At 55.1% G+C, this 5,411-nt stretch overlaps 1 long non-coding RNA gene across 1 annotated transcript; it reads right to left on the bottom strand.

Annotated features, from left to right (window-relative positions):
• Positions 1-2,478: 2,478 nt before the first annotated feature.
• Positions 2,479-4,934, bottom strand: LOC145503705 (uncharacterized). Its single transcript, XR_014051672.1, has 3 exons — positions 4,718-4,934; positions 3,684-3,909; positions 2,479-3,532 (listed from the first exon to the last, which is right to left on the bottom strand). It is a non-coding gene; the product is annotated as an uncharacterized LOC145503705 (long non-coding RNA).
• Between the last annotated feature and the right edge of the window lie 477 nt (positions 4,935-5,411).

Below are 5,411 nucleotides of genomic sequence, written 5' to 3'. Positions count from 1 at the left end.
GAGCTCCAGATGAGGGTGCAGCTGGCTGACATCTTGATGTTAGTCTTGTTAGACCCTGAGCTGGGAACCCAACTGCTCCACCCTGATGTCCGACCTACACAGTTGGGAGCTCTTAAGTGTTGCTTTGACCTAAGTTTGTGGGAAATTGTTACAGCAGAGGAAACCAGTGCATGGGGGAGATGCGGCCGGGGTCCAGAGCGGGTTAAGGGGGTGGGTCAGGGAGACATGGAGGGAGAGGTCAGCAAGGGTCAGGACTGGAAGGTGGTCCTTGTCAGGCCCCCAAGGGCAATGGGGCACGTGGAAGGTTTAGAGAAGGATCTGATTCATGAAGGAGAAAGATCCCTGTAGCCATTCAGGGGATGATAACCACTGATGGGCTGATGGCAGGGGCTCGTCCACGCGCGGGCACTAGGAAGAAGCCCATTGTGGTTGTCCAGGAGAGAGAAGGTGATGGCTGACCACGCTAGTCTTCTCCTGACCCTGGTGGGGCAGAGCTGGCCCTTCTCCAAGTGGCCAGGGGGGACAAAGAGAAAGCCTCCTCCAGGTCCCTAGAGACAGTGGGCTGGCTGGACGAAGAGTGAGCGGTCCTGGGGGTGAGTCCCAGCTTTGAGATTCGTGAAGGGTCACGTGATCTCTCAGAGTCTCAACTTTCTTTATCTGTATAATGGGGATAAAAGTGTCCTTCCCTGGCAATGGATTAGAAAGCGCTTTGCAAACTGAATGACCCATGGGATCCGGCTCTGCTGGCCCCTCTGACCTCACCTCCCACGTCCTCACTGGGCCTCAGCTCTCCTGTCCTGCTGGCCTCCTCACAGAGTCCTCCCCGAGGATCTGTCTATCTTTGTGGCCCCCACCATGATTGCAATTCTCTGCTATCTGTCTTCTCTGCTAGATCCAAGCTCCATAAGGCTGGCGGCTGGGCTGGGCTGCTTGCCAGGCTGGCTGGGACAGTCCTTGGCACAAAGTAGATCCTTAATCAATGTCTGTGGGAACAAATGTAGCTCCTGGGTTGTCAGGACTCCCTATTTCAGTTTGCATTGTGTTTCAAAGGGCAGAAGTTCTACCAAATTCTGGGGGCAGCTGGAGGATGTGAGTTCTGGGAGCTGTCCAGGCCGGGTGCTCCGGGCTCTAATTTTCTCCCTTCCTGCTCCTTGTCACAGCCTCTTTGTGGTTTTCTACCAAAGGCGGGAGTCCGAGTCTCTTGGGCTTCAGAGCTACAGAACTGATCATTTCCAAGTAATTAAAACATGATTTGCAAATCAGGCCTCCAGGAGCATCCTTGTGTCTGCCAGGGTTTGCAGCCCTGGTCCCACTCATCCGGAAATGAGCGTCTAGGGCCAGAGGGTCTGCTGTTCTGCTGCTTAGGAAACCACGTTTCCCCTCCCCCCTCATCCCCAGGGGCCTCAGTGTCCTCAGCCAGGGTCCACCCCGTGGTCTTGCCTTCTGACTACATCCTGACGCAGCGGCTGCTCATCTTCTGCATCTCAGAGCCCGTGTGCTGAGACACAAGACAGACCCGGTCATGTCACCCTCAGCCCTCTCCAGGAGCTTCCCAAGTCCTCACCATGGCCTGCAGGGGCCTTCACGGCCTGACCCCTGGCTTCTGGCCTCCCCTCCCTGCCCCTCACCCCTTGCCAGCTCCATCCCAGCCCTTGCTGTCCGCCAGGCAAACACCCCAGGGCCTTTGCACTGGCTGTGTCAGGGACTTCCCTCACACCCTCTCACCAGAGAGCTCTTTGCCCTCCCTCCCTCTTCCCTCTCTTTCCCTCTCCTCTCTTCCCCTCCTCGTCCCTTCTCTTTCTTCGCCCCTTTTTTCTTTTTCTTTTTGGCTCTGCTGGGTCTTCACTGCTGCTCAGGCTTTTTTCTAGTTGCGACAAGCAGGGGCTCCTCTCTGATTGGGGTGTACAGGCTTCTTATTGTGGGGGCTTCTCTTGTTGCAGAGCACAGGCTCTAGGGCACGCGGGCCCAGTAATTGCAGCTCGTGGGCTCAGTAGTTGTGGCGCACGGGCTTAGTTGCCCTGCAGCTATGGAATCTTCTGGGATCAGGGATTGAACCCATGTCTCCTGCATTGGCAGGCAGATCCTTTACCACTGAGCCATGAGGGAAGCCCTCTTTCCTTCCTTTTACTAGACCTTTGATCAGAGAGCCACAGAGGTTCCTCCGATCTTGGTCTGTAATAAATATTAGCCACATGTTGCTCTGTGGTTATTCCTCTGGTTCCTCCATTAGGTACAGCAGAGCTGTGTGTCTGCCCGTCCTCTCTCTCCCCCAGGGGGCTGGGGTGGGCATTCCCTGCCTGGTCCCCAGGACTGACAGCAGGCTCTAGCAGGCACATAGAAAGGTCCAGTGGGTGTTTCTGGAATAGGTGCCTAACTGAGTCCACAAATTGGACTTAGTGATGCCTCCCATTATTCCCCTTAAATGGTTCATCTCTTGGGGGTTGTTGAGCTTTCAAAATATAACATCGAAGCCAAAGATGTGGAAAAGGAAGAATTTATTATTTGCAAGTAAGGAGAGCTTGGAAACCAGGGATCATTCCCACAGCAGTGTCTCCTTGAACAACAAAATTGGGGAAGTTTTAAGCTAAGGGTACATGCATATTCATGAAGGGGCTTGAGCAGAGGAGAATGCAGTCTAGAGTTGAGGCCAAGGCTGACAGAGTCCAGGCTCTGGTTGACTGAAGTCACGGGGGACAGCAGAGATCAGCACCGTCATTCCTTGGGTTCCAGTTAAATCAGGTGGTTGAGGGCTCGAGGGGCATTGGATCCTGCAAAGCAGCTCAAGAATGCACTTCAGGCGATCTTTACCTTTGAAACAGAACTGGAGTCTTTACTTCTGATTTATGGTCTCCGATATGGTTAGGTTATCTCCCTGACCTGGTAATAGCTGTTTGTGCTTATAGTGCTTTACCATCATTAACTCATGAGGCCTGTTCCCTTGCAAGGACAGGTGTTGGGTCTAAGCTTAGATCACAGAACAGCTTAGGCCTAAGATGGCTTCTCTTATGTCAAGAAAGCCACGCCTGGTTCTCCTCTTTTGCGGACCCCTAACCTCTCCACTTACGACCTCACCACCAGCCTGGCAGGATTTATTTGCTACTGCTTGTCGGGCATGCATGGGGAACAGACATGGGGACCAGACATGGGGACCCCTGTCCCCCCGGCCTCATGGCATCCCCCTGCTACCCTGTGGGCAGTGAATATTATCCCCATTTCACAGCCGAGGAAGCTGGGGAGGACCCGGTGGTTGGGGGGTGAGTGCACTTTGCAGGATAGAAATTTCTCCCTATTTCTCCCTCTTGGTGGTCAGTTATTACCCAGAGACTCAGAATCTGGAAGTTCCCGTTGGAAGGAGCCTCACAGGGCCTGGTATCTGCCCCCCCCCCATATCCTGTCCACTGCAGCCCTGACCCCACTCTGGGGTCATGCTCTCTTCCTGCCCACCCTCCTTCCACGTGGCCTTGAGCTCCTTGATGGCGGAGGAGGGGTCCAGGTCACCCCTTGGCCACAGGACACTTTCAGGAAACACTTGCTGTGGAGACAGAGGTGTGGGGATGGGTGTGTCTGAGTTTACACTGTGCTCAGGAAACGGGGCGGGTTCTGGTCCCAGGAGAAGGTTCTGGAGAGAGGTGGGGTGCTCCGGGGGCTAGGGGGAGGGCGGGGGGGACTCGGGGCGAGCGCACCTTCGGGCCGTGCCTGTCTTGGGGCTGAGGAGGACCAGCTGCTCCAGTGGGCTGTGGATATTTACCCACTAAACATGAGCCTCCGTCACCATGGCAACCTCCCCGTCACGGGAACGATTCCCCACATCTGCCCGGCACCTGGCATTTCTCATTGCGCTGTCTCGGGTGTTGACTCATCCTGCTGTCCTCTCAACATTGCAGGGGCCGATTCTGTAATTGTTCTCTCCTGCAGCGGGAGAAACTGAGGCTGGTAGAGGGGAGGGGACTCAGCCAGGGTCTCTCGGCCGAGGAGTGGTGGTCGTCGGACTGATCACAGTTACACCTCCTTGGGGTGTGGGCCTGGGCCTGGGGGCCCCTTCCCTGGGGTCTGACGGTGGAGAAGGCTCACGAGGTCGCTGGTCAAATGGGGCCGGGGATCTGCTAGATTAAACCGTGTATTTCCTGCTTTGAAGTGAACCTGCTGCCTCCAGGGAGTAAGTCAGACCAGGGCCAGCCTCCTGGGTGAGGGTTACAGGTTAGCCTCAGGTTCTGTGAACTCACCTGTGATGGGGATCGTGACTTTGGCACCAGTTGGCTGTTAGTGTTAATATTTCACCAGACTTGTCTAGCAGGGGCTGGCTGGGTTTTGGGGCAAAGGGGAGAATTCTTTCTGGGGGCCAGCTACCCTGGCACCTAATAAGCTGGGCCCTGCAGGTTGGGTTGGATTGGCCCCACGCTCCTCCCTTGATCCTTCGGGGGAATTCTTTCCAGGGGTCTCTGGTCTCTTGTCATCATGAAGCTCCTGGTAGGCTCCCTGCCAGCCCTCCTAATGGGCCCAGGTTCAGTGAGGACCCTGCCATACAATGTATGATCATGCTGGAAAAGAAATGCAAAGTTGTATTGTAAAAGTGCTGCTTTGGTGGGCCAAACGGATGAAACTCTGGATGGTGGTGGGAATTGCAATCACTGGCAAGAAGTTCCTCTTTCTCCCAGACACACCGTCCCCACCCTCTCAGTTCCCCCCCCACCCTGGCCCCCACCGAAGACTCCCCTACCACTCCTGGAGAGCAGAGATTAGCGGTGCGCTCAGGCGGGACAGACCTGGCCACGTCAGCCCCACACTGTCAGGACAAGTGCTAACTGCCTGCCTTGTAAATGTCAGGTCGGCTGTTAAATGACTGGAAAAGGTCTGGTCCATTAGGCTCAGGGCAGAGTTATGGCTGCAGATAAACACAAAAGGCCGCCTTGATTCTTCCTCCCACCAAACGGTGTGACATTTGCGTCATAATCCAGTGGTCTCCTAGGAGAAGCCTCCAGCGTCAGCATGGGGTGACAACTGGCGGAATGTCTCAATAGCGGCTTAGGTGGGCCACGCTGCCTGAGCTCCACCTGGGGGGCCTCGGGGGTGGGCAAAGGGTGGGCCTGGGGTGGCTCTTACAGTCTTTCCCCTAATCTTGTAGTTTTTTGTGACTCACTCATTAATTCATTCATTCACCAATTCAACCAACATTTCACATCACTGTCCTCTCCTCCTGAAACTCCTGGCTTTGAGTCGTGTAGGGCTTCCCTGGTGGCTCAGATGGTGCAATGTGGGAGATCCAGTTTCGATCCCTGGGTGAGCAAGATCCCCTGGAGTAGGAAATTGCAACCCACTCTAGTATTCTTGCCTGGAGAATCCCATGGACAGAGGAGCCTGGCGGGCTATGGTCCACGGGGTCACAAAGAGTTGGACATGACTTAGCACATGGA

This window comes from Giraffa tippelskirchi, chromosome 4 (genome assembly GCF_054371585.1).
Source record: "Giraffa tippelskirchi isolate mGirTip1 chromosome 4, T2T-mGirTip1v1.2.pri, whole genome shotgun sequence".
NCBI lineage: Eukaryota > Metazoa > Chordata > Mammalia > Artiodactyla > Giraffidae > Giraffa > Giraffa tippelskirchi.
The sequence above is the reverse complement of the archived record's forward strand: the minus strand, read 5'-3'. Positions and strand labels throughout refer to the sequence as shown.